The sequence below is a fragment of the Pristis pectinata genome, chromosome 20, assembly GCF_009764475.1.
Source record: "Pristis pectinata isolate sPriPec2 chromosome 20, sPriPec2.1.pri, whole genome shotgun sequence".
Classification (NCBI taxonomy): Eukaryota; Metazoa; Chordata; class Chondrichthyes; order Rhinopristiformes; family Pristidae; genus Pristis; species Pristis pectinata.
In genome coordinates this window covers 22,433,020-22,455,840 of record NC_067424.1, presented here as the reverse complement: position 1 = coordinate 22,455,840, position 22,821 = coordinate 22,433,020, and the positions used below count along the sequence as shown (strand labels likewise).

The window sequence follows — 22,821 nt, the reverse complement described above, 5'->3', positions numbered from 1 at the left end:
AAACATCTGGAGGTGTTTTGTTGAGGAAAGCTGAAACAAATCAATGAACAAAACATTGGGACAGATGACTAAAAGCTTGGTTAAAGAGATAGTTTTAAGGACTATTTTCAAAGAACACAATAAGATGGAAAGATGAACAGAATTAGCAAGAAGAGAGTTTTAAAGTTTATAGCCCGGTTATTTAGGTAAGATTGCCAAGAGTTGGGAGAAGGCGGTGGGCATCTATAAGAGGCTAGAGTTGGAGGAACAGGGTTTCCAAATGGCTGTGGCTTGGGGAAGATGACTAAGATGGGGAAGCAAAAGACTTTTGAGAACTTTTAAGAAATCATGGCGAGGGAAGAGGACAGATTTGGTGACTGGGGACAGAATTCCAGGCAGAATCTGAGAATATTATGTCTCCAAACTTTTAATCAAGGTAATTAGTGCTCAAAGTTGTAAGTCGGACAGGCAATAAAAGACAGCAGTGGGGTCAGGAAAAGCATTGATGAGGTGGAACTGGGAGTCATTCTTGTACGTATGGAGTGTGACAATTTGTGAGATGAGAAGCAACTAGTAATTAGAAATGGAGCAGTCCATAGATTGAATCTTGCAGGGGGAACTCCAAAAGTAATGGTGTAGGTCTGGGAAGTGTAGGATTGCTTTTCCTTCCTACGACCGGTTAGCTAAGGCAGTCCCACTCTGCTGGGCATTGGAGGAGAGTGCGCAGTCAATCATGTCAACAGATAGAGAAGGATGAGAAGGGATGGTTACAATTAAACAAGGTTGGTAACTCTGATTAGACTCGTGGGAGAGCCAGAAACCCAAAGAGATTTAATTGGCATTGTGGTCAAGGTAGCCACAATTGGGAGAACGTAATAGGTTGCAGGAATTTGGAGGGGGAAAGGAGCCTGGCAATTGACTGCAACTTCACAAGGACAGACATTTCAAAAGGGGTTCTAGTCTTGAGGATGATGATAGCCAATTTGAAAAGGGATGGGATAAGGAATTGCTGGCAAGGGTGGTGCATAGCACCGTGTAGTAAAGCTGGTGGCCAGTAGTTTACTGGGAATAGCATCAAGAAAGCAGGAGGTAGGCATCATAGGCAGGAGGAAGTATCAATATTCATGACCTACCATGTTTTATTTATTAGATGCCAGTACACACATGAAATTATTCACAGTTCTTTTTTTTCCTGAAGTACACATTGTAAATTATAATGCAGCATTATTCCTATTTTCCACATTAAGTAGTTCAGAGGTATTTCCTACAGAGGGCCACAGGAATCCTGAAGTTTCCAGAAGCCATTTAAATGAATTCCTGTTGTTAGTGGCGCAGCTAGTAGAGCCACACAATGCCAGAGACCAGAGTTCAGTCCTCAGGTGCTGTCTGCATGGAGTTTACAACCTGACCATCTGGCTTTCCTCTGGATGTTCCAGTTTCCTCCCACATCCCAAAGACATGCAAGTTGGTAGCATAACTGGCCACTGAAAATTACCACCAGTGTATGGGGGGGGTGGAACGTTAATGAGAATATGGGGAAAATAATGTCAATGCAATGCAAATCATGCAAGTGGGTGGTTGATGGTCTGTGTGGACAGTGGGCCAAAGGGACTGTTTGGGAGCTGCATCTCCCTGACCCTTAAGCCACCACTTTCCCGAAATTAGCTGACATTTCCATGTGAAAGGAGGCAGAAAGGTATCCCGCTTCTATTTTTGATTGCTATCAACTCATCTATCGTCATAAATGCACAATTAAGATCAGATTTGGTTGATATTAGTCCCTTTGTCTGATTGGTTTCATGGTCTCCTAGATGGAGAATGGTCTCGTAAAGAGAAGATGGGGAAATCGAGAGAATTGTTCAACTTGCACTAATGTCATTATGTTCATTTTTGTCATGCAAGTTGTGTATAATTTGTGAATTTAAGTTTTGTATAAATTATGTTCATCGTGTTTGTAATATACTGTGCTGCAAGAAGCTAGTTTTCATGGCATTTATACCCTGGGCATGTATGCCTGTGACAGTGACGATAAACTTGAATAATATGGCAGGTCAGAACCAGCTAAGGCACCTCTTTCTTAAAGATCAAAACTTACAAAGAATTCCTTTTTCAGTAACAGTAGTTTCCCTCTTACGAGGCCATGAAGGATGGCAACAGACAGATCACCATATTCATTTATAATGGTACTTCATGCATTCAGTTCAAGGGCATATAATTGTTGACTGAATTCCCCACTGTCCCAGAGGTACCTTTAGCAAGTTTTACTGAAATTTAGGGAGATCGTCTTCAGTTCACAGAATGAACTTTAGACGAATGCACATGTGAGGCAGTAACAATATTCCTGGCCTAACAAAAGGCTGGAGAGCTGCAGATCCAATTCAAGCCTTGGCTTCCAAGTACTGTTCATGCACCACTTCTGCTGGTATGCTGATTAGATGAAGAATAAAGATATCAATCCAGTGATGTGAAGTTCAAATGTGTCATCGTACAGCCTTGAAACACCTGCAGGTGTACAATAAATCTTAAATTGTTTGCAGTTCATACTTTGCAGTAGGCACAATACATGATACAGGACATCAGATCAAATGTCTTCCTCATCCATGTACAGATTCACATCCAAATTAACTGAAGTTGACACTAGCATTAGATTGCTACAGTGCATTCTTTAGACAAACAGAAACCTCCGGAATTATTTAGTGAGCCTCTTCAGTGGCATAAAAAGGATAACAGGAAGCTGAATTGAACTATTTAAAATCATGAATAGTTGTCAAAGAATAAATGATAAACTGTTTGCAGTGACAGAAGTGTTGATGCAAGCTGTGATCTGGAATGCTCTGTTCAAAAAGGATAGTGATAGCCAATTTCTGCAGCAAATTTCAAACTCGAATTGGATAAACATTTGAAGGGATAACTGATGAATAATAGGGCTATGGGGGAACAGCAGGGGAACAGGACTAATCCCATTGCTCTACCAAAAAGCCAACACTAATTCATTAGCTGAACAGCCTCCTTCTGTGCTTCAGAGGACATTTCCCCACTCCCCCACAAAACACTATGCCCTAGATGCTATTCAGCTGGACCGTGGCACAATAAGTTTCGCACAAGATCTAAATGCAAATAGCTAACGTGGCCAAATTGGGGAGCAGATTCCTTTTGACTGGTTTATGCCAGAGTCAAATACTAGGCACAGACACAAGTCTTAAAAGTGCTTTGCTTATATTTAAATGGGTATATGGGAAGTCAAACTTTAAAAATTCATCTCAAACTGTGGTGCAGAATGGGGGGTAGGTTTCTCAGATTGGTCAACCATTACACACGGTGTGAAATATGCAACTTCAATGACTTAGAAGAGCATGAAAATAAAAGTGCTCCAAACCTAAAAACAAAAAAAAAATGAAGATACTCAGCAGGTCAGGTTGCATCTGTGGGAAGAGGGGTGAATGTTTCAGGTTGAAGACTGTCAGAATTCAGAAGAACAGCATGTCTACCTGGAATGTAGGAAACTGAGGGGCGACCTTATAGAGGTATACAAAATCATGAGGGGCAAAGACAAGGTAAAGTCTTTTTCCCAGGGTAGGGGAATCTAAAACTAAAGGGCACAGGTTTAAAGTAAGAGAGGAAAGATTAAAAAAAAGGGACCCAAGGGGCAAGTTTTTCCCCCACACATAGGGTGATGGGTTTGTGGAACAAGCATCCAGAAGAAGCTGTAAAGGCAGGTACAATTTTAACATTTGAAAGACTTGGATAGATGGATAGGAAACGTGTAGAGGGATATGGCTCCTTGCAGGCAAATGGGACTAGCTCAGGTAGGTACCTTTGTCAGCATGGGCAAGTTGGGCTGAAGGGCCATTTCGTTGCCTCTAATGAGAGCGCTTTTACAGGATGCAAATAAATAGAGACTATTACTCACTGAATATAATAGCACTCATTTTACACCACTCGTAAAGCAAATTTTATCTTATTTAGTCTTAAAAACTTTGTGGCAGCCCAACATGAAATTTAGGCTAGTTTGAAATTATAAAGATCTGTTTGAAGATTTTGTTCAGACAAACCATCAAGTCTCTTTTCTTTATATCTGCCAAAGAATACATAACCCTTTGTGTTAATCTGTCTCCCAAATAAATGGTTTGTTATCATTATTGAATCAGTCTTCCAACTCAATCTAGCATAGCATTTATCGAATTTTCATACAAGACAGACAAATTGAGATGGCCATAATGATATTATTCAGTATCGTCATCTCAAACTGTGTAGAATTTATTACTTGGAAACAAAAGGTCAGGAATATCACTCTGTCAGTATGCACCCTCTACAGAAGTAGGATTTTTGAATCCAAATGTCCAACTGTTCTATTTTATCCTTTTTTCCTTTAATTGTACATCTAACCTATTGTCTGCTTCATTCAGCAACCCCAGGAACAAATTTCATACCATCACAACACTGTAAAGTTGTTCTGATCTTGATTCAAAATCTTTTGCATTTGATCTAATATCCATAGTTCCTGTTCTGAAATCAAATCACTACAAGAAATCTTTGTCAACCTACTCTGCAGAAAATCCCCACATTTTAAATATCTCAAACAAATTGCCCTTGAATCTTCACTATTCCATCAAAAAAAAGACTTTTACATTTTTAACTGAAGTTGCTTGTCCTCAAAACCACCACCATCCTACAGGATTTGCAGCAAACTTCTCTACTGGCTCAATATCCTTCATTGTAATATATCTCTTTCCTAGGATCTGGGCATTGGCAGCAAGACCAGCATAGTTTCCTCACATCTAATTATCTTCTTGAACAGTCCTGCAGTCCTTCTGAAGGTACTCCCACATTGCTGCTTGGTCAGGAATTCCAGGATTTAGACCAAGGGCCAATGACATACTTCTAAATCAGTATGCAACCTGGAAGGGAACCTGCAGACCGTCAATTGCCACTTGCCTGCTGCCTCTAACCCTCCTGGTGGTGGACATCACAGGTTTGAGAGATGCTGTTGGAATAGCCCAGACAAATAACTGCAGAGCATTTTGTGAATGGTACACACTGCAGCCACTGTATGCCGGTGGTGGAGGGAAATAAATGGTTCAGGTGGTGGATGAGATGAAACTCAAAATGACAGAGCAAAATGGCACACTGTACACATTGTGAACTTACAGTTTGATAGACATTTACTGGGGTATCTTTATTTCTTTACAATCGAAGGGTTGAAATTGGACTCAATATCAAATCATATTTTAGGCATCCACACAAGGTCCTTGTGCTTGAAAACAGCATCCAGGATGTAGATACACACTTCCAGCAAGAACGTGCAGGATGCCATCTTGATAAGGAACAACTAAGACCATTACTTACTCATGTCCAAATTAAGTCTCTGCTCAGTTGCAATGATAACTGAAGGGCCTAGTGTCTGCTTCTATTCCCTGTCTACTTTAGCTTGCCCTAAAGCCAGTCAGTATTATTACTGATCATCTCCAGGAAAATCAACTTTAAAGTTTCAAGTAAAAATAAATTAAGCTTTCACTGTAATTCACTACCCCACCTCGTCCCAGGTTTTCATCTTCCCTTCCAAGTCTCTCACACCAACCATTCGATCTCTCCTTAACTCCCTTCTCAACTTCTTAGCTCCTGAAATAGTGCTCCAGAGGCCTGCAATCTTTCGGTTTGTCTTCTTCAACAGCACTCCCAATGACTATGCTCACTCCACTCACCAAATCCCAAGCATGACTAACTATTCCTCTTCCAAGCCAACCTGATCACCCACCTAGAAATAAGAGCACTAACATCTGTGCAGCACCACCCATATGATGAAGGGGTCCAAGCCCCAATGTCCAGCACATCTCAAAATCCATCATTTGTCTGTGGGCCTCTGGGTGGTTAAAACCACCTGTAAATGTGTACTCTAGAATTTCTCCCTCTATGCCTCCTTTTGCAAAACATAATATTTCATTGGCATACAAGGCCCTCTGCTCTTCCAAAAGCAGAGCAATATCTTACTTGCAATATTTACATGGGTGGAAAATGGCCTTCAATTGGCTTAAAAAATGTACAGATTAAAAACAAAGATTTTGGAATACTTTAGCAATCGTTGTTTTAAGATGTTGAAAGCTACCCCAATGGCTATCAACTGGAGTAGATGCTATCTAAGATTCAACACTGTGATCCATTTATGGACTTTTCATATCCTGTTTGACATCTGTCAGACATCAAAAATCCAGCAGATGCCCTGAGATTATTCTGCAAACTGTTCTTTTGTTCATTCATGTGAGGTAGGCACCATTGGCAATGCCAGCAATTGTTGGCCCTGTCTGATTTTAAACCAAATAGGAGAAGCATAAAGAGTCTGGAGTCACATATAGGCCAGACCAGTATGGATGACAAATTTCCTTTCCTGAAGGATATTAATGAAATAGATGGGATTTTACAATAATTTAATTGTTTCATGACATTTTATTCCAAATTTATTTAATTACAAGTTTAAATTTGCCAGATGCCCCAATGAGATTTGAATTCATGTCTTTGGAACGATTGTCCAGGCTTCAAGACAGAAGTCCAGTAACTTAGCCATAAGCATACCAGACCCAAAATATTGTTAAGGCTAAAATATTCATTGCAGATAAATCTCTACCCTTCTGAAACATACACATTTCTTACTTACATATTGGTAACTTCCTTGAACAAAGGTGATAGCAATATGGTGTCTAAGAGAAAAGGCAAGGGGACAAACTGTAGTCATGCCATTTCAATATCTCCATAGAAAAAAAAAGTTGTATTTTTACATGGTCTAACTGTCACCTTAGGTTGAGTGTACGTTGTTATTTTAGATCCATGTGAAATGCATGGACCAAAACAATTCAGGTGAGAGATTTAAAGAAGCCTAAATTCTACAAGATTAAATTGTTTACTTAAAAATCCTTCAACTTGGTTCATTTTGCAGTCATCCTCCAAGAATAATGGACCCTTCCATTGTTGAATTGGCATTTAAATTCACCATAGGATTTCCACAGCAATTGTAGTTTACATTGCTATGAAAGTTGCAATGCATTTCATTCATTCATGCATTTAACAAGATGAAAGTTAGCCGAAAGACCATAAAATCTGACCTCTGTAGAAAATAAAGGAACGACCAGACTCCAATGAACAAACACCAAAAATTGACTTTACGCTTACAATGAAGCCGGAAGGAGCCTTTTGATCTCTGACCTATCCCCATCTTGCTGCCATAAATAGACCTCGTTAAAATTAACCCCAACCAATCCCTTTTGTCAATGTTGACAAGACTGCCAATTTCATTATTAAAATGATAAGAATTTTGTTTTAAACCTATTCCAAAATTGACATAATACTTTCAGGGAAGTGTTTGTGAACCTCTCCTGGTGGAACCATAAAGCAGGCTTTGCTTAATTCTCACATACTTACTACAACAATAGAAGAGGCCATTTGGCCCATCGAGTTCAATCTACTTCCAAATGACTGCCAAGAGACCATAACCTAGGAGCTGTGAGAAATGAGCATGGATTTCCTGGCTCCTACTGCAAGTAGCTGAAGTGATCTTCCAACCACAGCATCATCTCCCACCAATTCTCTTCATCACAACCATTCTGCGATATCCCCAGTTAGTTTTTTTTTGGGGGGGGGGGGGGGGGGGAAGGATTAATTGTGTTTTTATCTTACAATACAGAAGGAAAGAATTTGTCCTGTCACTGTCTATCCAAAAAGAGTTGCCCAATCACATTCCACCTTGTAGTACTTGGTCCATAGCCCTGCAAGTACACATTTGTTAAACGTGAAGGCTGCTTCTACCTCCAACACCTTTCTTTGCAGAGGTTTCCAGAGCCCTGCAACCCTTCAGGTAATTATTTTCTTCCTTCATTTCTACCCTCATCCTTTTACCAACTACTTTCCATCTATGCCCCATGATATTTGACCCATCCTCAAATGAAAACAATTCCTTCTTATTTACTCTATCTGGACTCCACAATCTTATACACCTCAGTCAAGTCTCCCCTCAACTTTCTCTGCTCCAAAGAAAATTACCCCAAGCTTATTCAATCTTACCCCACAGCTAAATGTTCTGGTCTGGCCACATCTTTGCCGATCTCCTCTGCTCTTTCCAATGTAATCACATTCGTTCTGTGACCAGAACTGTATCAAGTAATCAAGCTGCGGTCCAAATAGTATTCAACAATGTTCTACCATAACTTCACGACTCTACTAATATCCTATGCCCCAGAGATCCCTTAAGCTGACTTACATTAGCACTGCTTACTTGCATTACATCACCACTGCTCTGAAATTCTAGCATTAAACGGTCCATTACCCTGCAAATAGGTTTTTGGAGTGGAGATAACTGGGTCATGGTGAATATCTAACAAAATACTGAGGGGATAGAGGGAATGGTGATTGGGGAGGTCAAGAGAAGAATCAGACTAAGGAAAAGAGTCAGAGTTGTAGAATTTGGGGAGGAGGGAATTGAAATTCAGTATAATTGTGGCTCAGGCAGAATGGAGATTGATGAATTGGGGTTCTAGAGGGAGAAACACTTGGCAACGAAGTGGGTGTGGCGACCAAAGTCTTCTGTAGAGCTGCAGGCAGCAACAGCCACAGAGTAGAAGTGGCTCCGAGAGATGCCAACAATATAGGGACGTGTAACCTGGGGATTTTATTATGGGTAAATCGTGAAATATTATTTCCATTGGTGGGTGAATAGGAAATGAGGGCAGAGACAAATGACTCTTACTCAAGAATGAGTAAGAGGAGGGAGAGCCAGGGTTCTTGAACTGAGAGTTGGTTGGCCATGGGATGATTCACCATGTAACTGCTGAGGCAGACATTAGTGTATCGTTTAAAAAGAGAAGTAATCAAATTTTAAAAAGGAACTGGGAGAAATCGATGACAGCAGCATTTGCACCGACATCAGGCGCTCAGCTTTATTGTGATTACTATAATTACATGAAAACTTATCTTTATTGCCTGAGCCCAAGGCATGGTTTAGAAATGTTATTGGACTGAACTAAAGTTAAAAAGTCAGTCTGCACCAAATGGCAGCAAGCTGATAAGTGGAACCAGACAAAGGAGGGATGATGAGTAGATGAAACCAAATGGGGGATGGGGATAGGAAGGGTAGGCCAAGGGAGAAGAAACCCAGATGGACAGGTGTGTGAGTGATGAAAGCAGGTGGGGGAAGGAAACAAATCTCGATAACAGGGAATGGAAAAGGTGAACAAATGGAGAGGGGGCCTAGACGGTCCAATAGGAGTGAGAAAGGATTGTGGGTTACCCAAAACTGGAAGTTGAATATTCATACCATTGGACTGTAAGCTGCCCAAGTGGAAGAGGAGGTACTCATCTCCTCAGAGGAATCCCTTTGGGGGTCACAGGGAGATCATGCAAACTCCACACAGACAGCATCCAAAGGTCAGGATTAAACTTGGGTCCTTCGAACTGCGTAGCAGCAGCACAATTGCTGCACCATTGTGCTGTCCCAAATTGTGTCATTCACAGCCCTTAGAACCTCATGCACAAACAAATCTTTTCATGCACTGCAATTTCTTGTTCTGCTATTCTTTCACCATTTGCAGAAGTATCCATTTCTGCCAATGACATTGGCAGCCAGATTCTTTACCAACAAATATCTACATCCAATCTTTGCAAGTGAAGAGACAGCAGTGTTAACTCCTAACAGAATTCTATGACTACACATCAACTTTCAATATCTCAATTTTATATTCACTCTTCAGACAAATCTAAATTTGACTTCAACAATGATATGGGCAATACTGCAGTTAAAGGTCTTTCAAGTTCATGGCAAATCAGTTTAAGATGAATGAAATTTCATCAAGTCTATTGCATTTGCAGTTTGTGGTTTACATCCAGTAAACAACAGACCAATGATAAATATGCCCATTTTAACCTGAATGGTAATAATGCAAACCTCAAAATGTCTCCAATTCATAATAGGAAACTATATCTGTTTCCAATCACCATCACACTACACTTACAAAGTGTGCACTCTGGGACATCAGTTGAGAACAGGTTTGGTCCACCAGCTGATTATTCCAACAATCACTTCCTGGGATCACCTTTGACATGGTTATTTTGGGGGAAGGCAGTCGACACAACTAACATTTATGAAATTAGTAACCGCCAATGGTAAATAACAAATGACAAAATGAAAATAGGTCAAGAAAAAATGCTACTTCCTTCTTGGATGTTGTAGAAGGCAAGGTCACCATTAATGAACAATGATTTGTGAACAATTTTAATTTTCAAAATCTGTCAAGATTTATGGCCAATAATATATAATCCATTGTTACTTGAAAGAGCTTGAGCAAACTTTGTCCTGGTTCAAATAAAGGTGTGTTGGTACAAGTTCTCAGTCACTTTGATAGCCAGTCATAAATGCAGGTCACTCAACCTGCTAATTCTTGATGCTTACTGATTTAAGTAGTACAATGGTTCCTGCCTAGATCCTAAACTTGGGAATTCCCTGAATTGTTTTCTCACTCAACTCCATTATTACATTCCTTAAATCCTACCTCTTTGACCAAATTTTATGTCATCTGTTACAATGCCTTCTTATTTATCAAATTTTGTTTGGTTAACACTCCTGTGAAGTGCCTTGGGGTGTTTAACTTCCAAAAATTATTACTGCAAACAAATACTTTCTAGATGCTATGGACAAGGCAAAGTGCAAGATAAAAGCTCAACACAGCATTAATTTGATTTGAAAGTTAAACAGGAAATGCTGGAAATACACTAATTCAGGCAACAGTAGAGAGAAAAATAGAGGCATTGTTTCAGGTCAGTCACCGTTTTACAATGAATATAGTTTGATTCTAATGTAATACAGTTGTTAATTCCAGCTACCTCAATAAAACATTTACCTTGCAAACGTAAACCTTTATTTATTAAAATCTATTTTAGTACCTTTTACCATGCAGAAAGTGTTTAGTATTTGTACAGTGCATACACATTTGTTCAAATTTACCAGCGTTCAATCAAAAAATTGTAATGCTAATTATGCTCTTCAAAAGAATACTACTGACAATATTTATATAAACTTCTTTCACCAGCTGTGTTATTTCCTGCCCTACCCTAAAATGTAATTTTATCTTTAGAACAGTCATCTGAGTCACATCAGGAATTACAGGCTTCTACACACGAAGAAAGATTTGAATTGGGGCTTTTTCCACAGGAATAACAATGAACTCAGAATCCAAGTGGGCCTTTCAAACCAACAAAGCCTTTCAAGAGACTGTTTCCACTCTTCAGAAAATCAGTTTTGAAACAGGGGAAGGAATTAAAGGGGAAGTCCTTTTTTTAAAAAAGCATGTAAGGCTTACCATAACTGGTGTTTAAGACACTTAATATAAAGAATTTGGGAAGTAAATAGAGATGCACTAAGGATACAAAATACATGGGAGAAATAGCCAATTAATACCAGTCTGAAAATGCTTTATCCCTGCTCATAAATTAACAAGGTCTGATTATTACTTGGATTCATCAGCAGCATAAGCAAACCAACATCGGTGTTCTCTTTCATGCCAACATCCCTGGCATTGACACCCATGTCACACTCAGTCAGCTAAGATAAGAGAACACATCTTTTGCATTCTCAACACCAAGCTCCTGAAACAGACTCTCCAGTCTGAGGTCCATCATGGAAAGAGATTGCCAGGCGAACAGTGGAAAAGATTCAAAAGACATGCTCAAAGTCTCCTCGAAGAAATGCAACATCCCCACATGACTCCTGGCAATCCCTGACCCATGACCATTCAAAGTGGAGAAGGAACATTCTGGATAGTAATGAGAACCTGGATCCTATGCATTGAGAGCACACACAAACCTCACCCAAGTGGCAAAAGGAGTGCATCACCTCACTAAGTACCCACCCACCTGTCCCTTCAGGCCACTCCTGGCCCACCGAGGAAGACTCTACAGTTCCCACATCTTCCTCATGGACTACCTCAGAACCCACAAAACCAGCACTGAAACAAGTCATCCTCAATTCCCAAGACAAAAGAAAAAGTGTTTAGATAGATCATCTTGGAACACCATAGATAGCAGGCTTTACTTGGAGAGGAGGTGTCTATCATAAGGTCATTCTGTTCAAAAATCAGCTGTGACGTTGCAGCAAAGGGTACAACAGCCATGGGAATGACAGAGAAAGGACTGGTCAAAGGAAACTTCATTGAGCAGCCAACACTGACTACTTTAGTTATCAGGCAACACTTCCAAAAACAATACAATATTTTACAATAAAATTGCACAACCCATATTCTAATACCCAAAGAAAAGGATGCTGGAATCCCAGGCCTCAAAATTTTCACCATGTTACTTTCTTCGCTAGCCTTGCTCTTTAAGAGTGATACTTTCTGGCCCTGAATGATTTTTGATGCTCAGTACCTTTGCTGAGCGTCAGTGCCAGTTTGTTCAACAGTTATTACGTGAAGGATTCAGCACCTTGCAAATATTTCTGACCACAGACAAGTTCTTTTCAGACATTTCACCAAGTTTCAGTGGTTGAATAAACGAGCAGATTGAGAGTGTGACAACAAACACTGCAGTCTAACCAGCAGAACTACTTTTCTGACTCTTGCTTGGAGTCTATCCTGTTTAGGTGAGTTACCTATGCACAACTGTAATTATTTAAAAATGTAAACACTTTAACATTTCCATTATTTGTACATGTTAAACAAGCAGGAAAATTGCCTTGACACTCCCAGTAACGAGAGCAGTCAATTTAACAACAGTGCTCAGTAATATTTTAGAAACAATAATCAGAAAAAAGGCACTTCAAGAAGTTAGAGTTAATTCTAACACATGCCAGCATGGATTTGCAAAAGGCAGATGGTGTTTGTCTGATCTAATTGAAGTTTTTGATGAAGCAACAAAGACAGACGAAGGGATTCCAGTGGGTGCCATCTATATGGATTATAACAAAGTGTTTGATGAAGTACAACAGAAAAGACTGATGAACATAATTGAGGTTCATGGAACAGAAGGCTAAGTATCAGCTTGGATGAGCGGCTTACAAACAGCATCTTGGTAAGTTGTTGCTTTTCATAATATAACACAAGAAAAGAAGAAAAAGGAGTGGTACTCAGCCATGTGGCCCCTCTGGCCTGCTCCATCATTCAGTAAGATCACAGCCAATCTGATCTTGGCCTCAGTTCCATTTTCTGGCTTATTCACTACTATCCTTGATTCCCCAATAGATTCAACACCTGCCTATCTCAGCTTTGAATATTTAATGATCAGCATAGGCCCAACCTGCTCAACATTTCCTCCCATGTTTCATCCTAGTGGACCTCCCTCGCACTAGTATTTCCTCTCTTAAATATGGAGATGGAAATTTTATACAAGATTCCAAGGGTAGTCTTATGACATTCTGCAAGTCTTCCCCACTCTTATATTGCTACCCCTTTGCTACAAAGGCTAACATTCCAGTTGGCTTCCTAATTACTTGTTTCACCTTCATACTAACTTCCTGTGTTCAATGCACGAGGACATCCAAATCCATGGCATTCGCTACTCTCACTCCTTTTGAACAATATTCTGCTTGCTTCCTACCAAAGTGGTTAACATCATCATTTCCCCACATTATATTCCAAATATTTGCCAATTCACTTTAACAACATCAATCCCCTTGTAGATTATTTGCATTCACATCACAACTTGCTTTCCCATTTGTCTCTGCATCTTTAGAGCATTTGTCAACAATACTCTCGGTACCTTCATCCAACTCATTAACTTAGTTCGCAAATAGTTCAGGGCAGAGTTAGTTTGCCTATAGTTAGAGCTTGCAACCTGAAAATGATCTATTTTCCTAGTTGTTTTCTATCAGTTAGCCAATCCTCTAACTGTGCTCATATATTACCACCAATGGCATGAACTCTTACTTCCTCATCACCTCTTACATGGCACCTTATCAAATGCCTTTGAAAATTCAAATACACTACATCTACTAGTTCCTCTTTATCCATCTTACTTGTTACATCTTTAAAAAGCTCTAAAATTTTTCAAGCATGATTTCCCTTTAATGTTTCTCAAAGTCTTGCTATTACTTTATAATGGATTCCAGCTTTTTTTCAGCTGGAAGAATTACAGGGGAGTAATTTGCACAGATGTAAAGAGAGAGGGTCCTGGGAGATTCATGTGGATACATCTTTGAAGGACGTCAGACATGTATCAAATTGATATACTACAAATGCAGGGGAATTATACTCAACCTCTTAAAAAAAACTGATCAGGTGAGATACAGTCACCACCCTTCAGCAAGAATGTGAAAGTCCTCGAGAGGGTGCAGAGAAAATTCACCAATTTCAACTGCAGGGTTAAGTTGGTGAAGCTGGAAGTTTTGACAGAAGTGTTTAAGATTATGACTGGTTTAGATAACAAGAAAAACTGCTCCCCAACTGATGGTACAAGTCAAGAGAACATAGCTACAAGGTTTTAGGTAAAAGATAGAGGATTGCAATGAAAAGGTTTTTATTGCAGCAAGTGACAATTACCTGGAGCTTGCTGCCTACCAGGGTAGTGGAAGCAGTGACAATCAATGATTGCTGAAAGAAATTGGAGAGCACTCAAAAGGAAATAACTTTCAGGGCTTCAGGCATAGGAATGGGATCAATTGGATTGTTCTACAGAGAGCCCATGTGGAGTTCATGGGTCAACTGGGCTCTTTCTGTGCTGAGATAACTCTGTGAAAGTTAGAAAAGGAATTCTAACTCTTCAAGCATTTCACAATTACTACTCATGTATTTACATTGTGTGATATTAAACTGAAGCAGTTAGCAAGAGCATCCTCTAACAGATCTCACTCCAGGCTAAGTCCAATTAATTCGACTAGCTCACCATTACTAGGAAGCTAAAATCACTTTGCACTAATACTGACCATGCCACATTAATACATCTTCACATGTCATGTAGTGCAGCAGTTCAAATGCAACAGTTTCACTTATCCCCAGCCTACAAGTCATTTATATTGAAATTCTACTAATTCAACAATAAACCAGTTGTTAATGAGACTTTCTTTTTGAGCTTTTTCCAAAGATCACAGGCAGTTATCCTAAAGCTCCGCACAATATTCCAAAGAGAATATAAAAGCAGCTCATCATAAAAATATGAAGTTAGTTAATACTTTTCTTATGTCTCCAAGTCACCACACCCACCCCACCTTCCCCACTTTACCCCCCCCCACAAAAGAAACTTGTCGCCCATGTACTTCCATATCCTCCGATTCACTTTAAGCAACACAACAGGAAATCATTGTGTGTGTTACAGTGTCACACAACACATGTCAGTTATTTTTGAGTGACTGCAATTACAGCTCTTCAAAGATATTTGACCATAAATCCCTCTTGTGCAGGGTACACACATGGAATCTGGGTGGTACCTTTCAAGATAGATCGTGATGGATTCAGTGCACAAGAGTGGGCGAATGACTGGAATTCAGATTATCATAATTCAAATAAAACTGGTGAAGTGATGACAAATATTCATTCCTCTACTTTCTTTAAAAGTTTTTAGTGGTCGAGTGGGGGCTGGACTGCTCAGGCACGGCGTGGGCAGTTTAAAAAACCAACTGCCTATAGAGCGGGCAGCGTCGGAGCGGGCAGCAGTGTGAGTGGGAGCAGAGTGTTCTGGGCTTTGGCTCAAGGGGCTTCGGCGTAAAGGGGTAAGGCAGGTGAGTAGCTGGTGGGTAGGCAAAGGTAAGGTTACCTGTTATCTGTGATAAATATTTCAGTAGAATATCAGGAGGGGTAACTAAGAGGAGTGGCCAGTGTGTGAGTGGCTCAGGGTAGGAGTGGAGCCTTGAGGCTTTGGCTCAAGAGGCTTCGGCGAGCAGAGGCTGAGGAAGAGCTAGCACCCTGAGAGGTAAGGCCGATAAGTTCCTTTAAGCTAATTAAAGTCGGATTGGGTAATGAAGGCAGCAGCTAGGGCAGTTGTGTGCTCCGAATGCAGTATGTGGGAAGTTAGGGACAGCACACTTGTCCCTGATGACTACACCTGTAAAAGGTGCATCCAGCTGCAGCTCCTGGCAAACCATGTTAGGGAACTGGAGCTGGAGCTGGAGCTGGATGAACTTCAGATCATTCGGGAGGTAGAGGCAGACATAGATAGGAGTTTCAGGGAGAGAGTTACACCTAAAAGTCAGGAGGCAGGTAGCTGGGTGACAGTTAGGAAAGGGAAGGGGATTAGACAGAAGGAGCAGAGCACCCCTGTGGCTGTTCCCATCAACAATAAGTATACCGTTCTGGATACTGCTGGTGGGGACGACCTACCAGGGACAAGTTGTAGTGGTCAAGTCTCTGGCACTGAGGTGGGACCCTCATCTCAGATAGGAGGGAGGGTAAAGAGGACAGCAGTAGTGATAGGGGATTCAATAGTTCGGGGGACAGATAGGAGATTCTGTGGGAGAGATCGAGAATCCCGAATGGTCTGTTGCCTCCATGGTGCCAGGGTCCGTGATATCTCAGATCGAGTTCTTGATATTCTCAGGAGGGAGGGTGAGCAGCCAGATGTCGTGGTCCATGTTGGGACCAATGACGTGGATAGGAAGAAGGAAGAGGTCCTGCAAAGAGAGTTTAGGGAATTAGGTGCAAAGTTAAAGGAGAGGACCTCTGAGGTTGCAATCTCAGGATTGCTACCAGTGCCACGTGCTAGTGAGGCTAGAAATAGGAGGATCGTGCAGCTAAATACGTGGCTAAGGAGTTGGTGCAGGAGGGAGGGCTTTAGGTTTCTGGATAATTGGGCTTTGTTCCAGGGAAGGTGGGATCTGTTCCGAAGGGACGGTTTACACCTGAACTGGAAGGGGACTAACATACTTGCGGGTAGGTTTGCTAGTGCTGCTCCTGTGGGTTTAAACTAGATTTGCAGGGGGAGGGGAACCAGAGTGTTAGAGAAGAAAGTGAGGAGGAAAATGATCGTGCAAGGTCTGCAGGTATGGATAGAAATTGAAGGTTTGTACATGATAGTAATGTTCTCAGGTGCATCTATTTCAATGCAAGGAGTATTGTAGGTAAGGCAGATGAGCTTAGGGCGTGGATGGGCACGTGGGATTACGATGGTATTGCTATTAGTGAGACATGGTTGCAGGACGGGCAGGACTGGCAGCTTAATGTTCCAGGCTTCTGTTGTTTCAGACGTGATAGAGGGGGAGGGATGAAAGGGGGAGGAGTGGCATTACTGGCCAGGGAACAGATCACGGCTGTGCGTAGACAGGACAGCCCAGAGGGCTCGTCTACAGAGGCCATATGGGTGGGGCTGAGGAACAGGAAAGGTGTGGCCACACTAATAGGGTTGTATTATAGACCGCCCAATAGTCAGAGAGAATTGGAGGAACAAATCTGTAGAGAGATAGCAGACCGATGTAAGAAACAAAAAGTTGTAATAGTTGGGGATTTTAACTTTCCACATACTGACTGGGTCTCCCTCACTGCGAAAGGGTTGGATGGCTTGGAATTTGTCAAATGTGTTCAGGAAAGTTTTCTAAATCAATATATAGAGGTCTCAATGAGAGAGAATGCAATACTTTATCTCCTATTAGGGAACCAGGCAGGTCAGGTGACAGAAGTATGTGTAGGTGAGCATTTTGGGTCCAGTGACCATAATGCAATTAGTTTCAAGATAATTATGGATAAGGACAGGTCTGGTCCTCGAGTCGAGGTTCTAAATTGGAGAAAGGCCAATTTTGTGGAAATGAGAAAAGATCTAGGTAGGGTGGATTGGGATAAGTTATTTTCTGGCAAGGATGTGCTCAGTAAATGGAAAGCCTTCAAAGACAAAATTTTGAGAGTGCAGAGTTTGTATGTCCCTGTCAGGATTAAAGGCAAGGGTAACAAGCATAGGGAACCTTGGTTTTCAAGGGATATTGGTGAGCTGGTTAAGAAAAAGAGAGGTGTATAGCAGGTATAGGCAACTAGGAACAAATGTAAGAAAATACTAAAAAAGGAAATCAGGAAGGCAAAAAGAAGACATGAGGCTGCTTTGGCAGATAATATGAAGGTAAACCTAAAGGGTTTCTACAGGTATATTAAGAGCAAAAGGATAGTAAGAGACAGAATTAGTCCCCTAGAAGATCAGAGTGGTCGTATATGCGTGGAGCCTCAGGAGATGGGGGAGGTCTTAAACAGTTTTTTGCATCAGTATTTACTCAGGAAACTGGCATCGTGGATATGGAAGGAAGGGAAACAAGCACTAGTGTCATGGAACATATAGAGATTAAAAAGGAGGAGGTACTTGATGCTTTACAGCGAATAAAGGTAGATAAATCCCCAGGGCCTGACAAAATATTTCCTCGGACCTTGAGGGAGACTAGTGTAGAAATTGCAGGGGCCCTGGCAGATATATTTAAAATGTCCTTAGCCACGGGTGCAGTGCCAGAGGACTGGAGGATAGCTCATGTTGTTCCATTGTTTAAGAAAGGCTCAAAGAGTAAACCAGGTAATTACAGGCCAGTGAGCCTGACATCAGTAGTGGGTAAATTATTGGAAGGTGTTGTGAGAGATAGGACATATAAGTATTTGGACAGCCAAGGGCTGATTAAGGATAGTCAGCATGGCTTTGTGCGTGGTAGATCGTGTTTAACGAATCTTGTGGAATTTTTGAGGAGGTCACTAATAAAGTAGATGAAGGTAAGGCTGTGGATGTTGTCTACATGGACTTTAGTAAGGCCTTTGACAAGGTCCCCCATGGGAGATTAGTTCAGAAAGTTCAGTCAATGGGTATCCATGGAAAGGTTGTAAACTGGATTCGAAATTGGCTGTGTGGGAGAAGACAGAGAGTGGTTGTTTCTCAGATTGGAGGTCTGTGACTAGTGGTGTGCCTCAGGGATCTGTGTTAGGGCCATTGTTGTTTGTTGTATATATCAATGATCTAGACGATAATGTGGTAAATTGGATTAGTAAATTTGCGGATGACACTAAGATTGGAGGTGTACTGGACAGTGAGGAAGGCTTTCAAAGCTTGCAGAGGGATCTGCACCAAATGGAAAAACGGTCCAGAAAATGGCAGATGGAATTTAATGCAGACAAGTGTGAGGTGTTGCATTTTGGAAGGACAAATCAAGGTAGGACATACACAGTAAATGGTAGGGCACTGAGGAGTGCGGAGGAACAAAGGGATCTGGGAGTTCAGATACATAATTCCTTGGAAGTAGAGTCACAGGTAGACAGAGTTGTAAAAAAGGCTTTTGGCATCCTGGCATTCATAAATCAAAGCATTGAGTATAGGAGTTGGAATGTTTTGGTGAGGTTGTATAAGTCATTGGTGAGACCTAATTTAGAATATTGTGTGGAGTTCTGGTTGCCGAACTACAGGAAGGATGTCAGTAAGGTTGAAAGAGTGCAGAGGAGACTTACAAGAATGTTGCCGGGTCTTCAGGAGTTGAGTTATAAGGAAAGATTGAGCATGCTAGGACTTTATTCCTTGGAGCGGAGAAGAATGAGGGGAGATATGATAGAGGTTTATAAAATGATGAGGGGCATAGACAGGGTTAATGCAAGTAGGCTCTTTCCACCTAGATTAGGAGAGACAAGTACGAGAGGACATGGCTTTAGGGTGAAGGGGGAAAAGGTTTAGGGGGAACATTAGAGGGAACTTCTTCACTAAAAGAGTGGTGGGAGTGTGGAATGGGCTGCCATCTGATGTGGTAAATGCAGGCTCGCTCTTAAGAGTAAATTGGATAGATACATGGACGAGAGAGGTCTGGAGGGGTATGGGCTGGGGGCAGGTAAATGGGACTAGCAGAATAATGTTTCGGCACAGACTAGAAGGGCCGAATGGCCTGTTTTCTGTGCTGTATTTTTCTATGGTTCTAAATACCATTCAGCTTGTTATACTGAGAAAAGAACTCCAATTGCTGAAGGCGTCAATTAAAATTAAAGGAAAATGATCTGTTAAACCATACGAGGGTGTTATTTATTGCATCCGGTGTGGCCTCCTCTCCGTCGGTGAGGCCTGATGCAGATTGGGTGACCACTTCATTGAGCGCCTCTGCTCCGTCCGCCACAAAAGCAAGATCTCCCAGTGGTCAGCCACTTCAAATTCCACATCCCACTCCCACAATGACGTGTCTATCCACAGCCTCCTCTACTGACACGTTGAGGCCAGACTTAGATTGGAGGAACAGCACCTCACATTCTGCTTGGTAGTCTCCAACCTGACGGCCTCAACATAGCTTCCACCCCCCCCCCCCGCCTCTTTTGTTTTCCCTCATTCCTGTAGCCCCCTCACCCCTTCTCTTTCCTCTCCACCACCCTCATGATCTGCCCATCTATTCCCCACCTCCTTCCCTTATTTCCGTGCTCTACTGCCCTCTCCTACCGGATTCCTCCTTCTTCAGCCAATTGCCTCTTCTACCTATCACCTCTCAGCTTCTTACATCATTTCTTTTCATTCCCCCTCCCCCACCTGGACTCACCTACCACCTCATGTTCTTCCCCTCCGCTGACCTTCTTATTCTGGCTTCTGCCCTCTTCCTCTCCCAGTCTTGATGAAGGGTCTCAACCTGAAATGTCAACTGTTGATTTCCCTCCACAGATGCTGCCTGATCTGCTGAGTTCCTCCAGCATTTTGTGTGTGTTGCTGCAGATTTCAGTATCCGCAGAATCTTGTGTCTCTGTTAAACAATACGACTCAATTCCAGGAAAATAAACATGAAACGTGGAACTAAGGCTGACCAAAAAAACCTCAGGGCTATTTGATTATGTTGCCTGAGCAATATCATGAAAATTATGATGTTAGAGGGATACTAGTTTATTAAGAACAGAAATTACTGGAAAAAGTCAGCAGGTTGGGCAGCATCTGTGAAAAGAGAAAGAGTTTAACATTTCAGGACCAGGAAACCTTCATCAGTGCTGAAACTAAAAACGTTGACTATTCCTCTTTCCAGAAACGCTGCCTGACCTGGTGAATGTTTCCAACAGTGTCTATTTTTAATTTAAGACTTCTGGCGTCTGCAGTTTTTTTTTTAAGTGCAAGTATTTTTTTTGCAGATTAGGCAGTACGTTGCTCCACTTTGTCAGTAGCATAAGCTATGGTTTTAAAGGCACTGATTTTGGCCTGGAGCATTTTGATTGGAAACTCTAAGCCTGAATTTCTTGAGGTGATCTTGGCATCCAAAGAGTCAGAGTTGTACAACACAAACAGTAACGTCAGCCACTACATCCATGCCAACCTTCTTTGTCCATCTACAATAATCCCACTTTCCCACATTAGGAAAATATTCTGTGACTTACCTATTTAACTGCCCCTTAAGCATAGCAACTGTATACGATTCCACCCCCTCCAATGGCAGCAAGTTCCATATGTCAACCACTGTAAATAAGCTTACCCCTCGGATCCAGTTTAAAGCTTCTTCCCCTCACCTTAAACTTGTGCCTTCTTACTTTTGATACCCCCACCATGAGAAAAAGATTTTAACCATCTACCTTATCTGTGCATCTCATAATCTTATATACTTATCTTATACACTTCCAGCTTTGGTGAGCACTGAACATTTTTACCATGAAGCAAAACCCAACAAGCTTTTGCTGTCACACTGCAGAACTCATATACAAAGCACATTTGTGCCTATAACAATTTGAATTCTACTTACTGATTTGATAATGGGTCCAATCTTCCAAAGGCCCACTGGTGAATACTACAATGACCATTAGTACTTAGAGTTTTCTTGTCAGAAGAAGCAGATCCATTTGCCTACCTTCTGATTTCTGGATCTTTGAGAAACCAGAGGTCTCTACTGCCATATCAAACTCTCCCTAGAGCTCAGTATCCAGTGGGACCTCCCAGCTGTTGCAATGGCAGACATATTAAATAAATTGCAATTACAAAGATCCCAGATTCCAATCCCTACCCCAGGCATCTGGGTTCTTCATCCCCATGCCGGAACTCCAAGTTCTCAGTGCTTATTCCATGCTCTTGGCTTCTCAATCACCTTGGACCCAGTGTCTGTCTATCTTGGACACATTGGTTAGCTCCTGATTTAACTCTTCTTGCACCCATATTGGGAAATGTTATGAGTTTTGTCCCCATAAGGGCAGAGATCTGTCAGAGACCAAGGGCAGGAACCTGGGCTGTTTATTCTCCTCCTAAACCCTGGAAGAACTGAGGATGCTCCCATTCCCAGACCAGATGAGGTGAACTCATTCACCCCAGGTTGAGGAAATGAACCAAGACCTTTCCTGCTACATGGGATCTGATAACAGTATTTTAAATGACCACAAAGTGTTCCCTATCCGGCATAGAAACTGGCTACCCAAATCCAAGCCCAACAAAGGACCAAGTGTACACATCAGGTGGGCAACAAGTCCTTATAATCTTTGAGGTTGAGTTGGAATGGACCAGTCCAACTCTAACTAAATGGATGAAGGCTCAATATTTTAATTAGAGCCTGACTGCCTGATCCAAACCCAACAAGACCCGATTACATCTATTAATGAGACTTCACTCTGGCATGCTACACTTTTCCAACAAAGCCTAACCTAAGCTTAAGGAACAACACCTTATTTTTCATCAAGGCCCATCACAGCCTTAGGGAGTCAATAATGAATTCAACAATTTCAGATAACCTTTCCATTTTGTGCCAGTACTGGCAAGCTCCAACAAGGTTATCCACCAGTAATTAACTCACTTTTTCCTCTGTCCACAGTTGTTACCTGTCCTGCTGATTTCCAGTACTATTTCAGTTCTCTACTGCTGCATTGGATTTTTTTCTGGCTGCTATCCCAACTCATTTCCTTCTATCACAGACAGCCCTTTGTACTTTACCCCTGCCCCACCACTCCATTGCCACAGCTGTCTCTTTGCCATTTAAAACACTTGTTTTCACACATTTAACAGTCC

The 22,821-nt window shown here is 41.5% G+C and overlaps 1 protein-coding gene across 1 annotated transcript in view; it reads right to left on the bottom strand.

Annotated features, from left to right (window-relative positions):
- The window catches only part of itpr3 (inositol 1,4,5-trisphosphate receptor, type 3), a 226,867-nt gene that overhangs the window by 184,878 nt on the left and 19,168 nt on the right, over window positions 1–22,821 (bottom strand). The gene's annotated exons all lie outside the window — the stretch shown is intronic.